Here is a 1301-nt window from a genome sequence, read left to right as displayed (position 1 = left end):
CTCAGTAAGAAGTTCACCCCGTACGAGGCCCGATATTCTCTATTAGAGCGCACCTGTTGTGCTCTGACTTGGGTAGCTAAAAAATTGAGGCATTATTTCTGTGCCCACACTACTTATCTCATATCCAGGATGGACCCGCTGAAGTATATTTTCCAGAAGCCCATGCCCACTGGCAAGCTTGCCAAGTGGCAAATCTTGTTGAGTGAGTTCGACATTGTTTACGTGACTCAGAAAGCAGTCAAGGCTCAAGCCATAGCAGATCACCTTGCCGAGAATCCCATTGAAGGAGAATACGAACCACTGAAAACATATTTTCCTGACAAAGAAGTATCCTTTGTAGGAGAAGATATTGCAGAATCCTACGATGGTTGGAGGTTGTTTTTCGACGGAGCCGCAAATTTCAAAGGAGTTGGCATAGGGGCAGTCCTAGTATCAGAAACCGGCCAGCACTACCCGGTATCCGCCAAGCTCAGGTTCCCTTGCACAAATAATATGGCCAAATACGAAGCCTGCATCCTGGGGCTCAAGATGGCCATTGACATGAACATTCAAGAGTTACTAGTGATCGGGGACTCAGACCTAATCATACATCAAGTTCGAGAAGAATGGGCCACCAAAAACTCTAAGATACTTCCCTACCTGCATCACATACAGGAGTTGAGGAAAAGATTCACAAAGACAGAATGTCAGCACGTCCCCAGGGTCCAGAACGAGTTCGCTGACGCATTAGCCACATTATCATCCATGATCCAGCATCCAGACACAAATTTCATTGATCCCATCCCAGTAAAGATTTATGATTAGCCAGCTTATTGTGCTCACGTTGAGGAAGAAGCAGACGGAAAACCATGGTTCCACGACATCAAGGAGTACTTGACAACAGGGGAATATCCAGAACTTGCCAACGCCACTCAAAAGCGCACGCTCCGGAGATTATCCAACAACTTCTTTCACAGCGGAGGAATCCTGTACAGGAGGACTCCCGATTTGGGTTTGCTAAGGTGTGTCGAACCAAAGAAGCATCCAGACTATTGGACGAAGTGCACGCAGGGACATGCGGGCCGCACATGAATGGTTTTGTCTTAGCAAAGAAGATACTCCGAGCAGGGTATTTTTGGATGACTATGGAAACAGACTGTATCCAGTACGTTCGCAAGTGCCATCGCTGTCAAATACATGCAGACATGATAAAGGTGCCTCCAAACGAGCTTACTGCAACAAGCTCACCGTGGCCATTTGCCGCCTGGGGGATGGATGTCATTGGACCTATCGAGTCTGCCGCATCAAATGGGCACAGTATT

The sequence above is a fragment of the Nicotiana attenuata genome, unplaced genomic scaffold (genome assembly GCF_001879085.1).
Source record: "Nicotiana attenuata strain UT unplaced genomic scaffold, NIATTr2, whole genome shotgun sequence".
NCBI lineage: Eukaryota > Viridiplantae > Streptophyta > Magnoliopsida > Solanales > Solanaceae > Nicotiana > Nicotiana attenuata.
Note: the sequence above shows the minus strand (reverse complement) of the source record.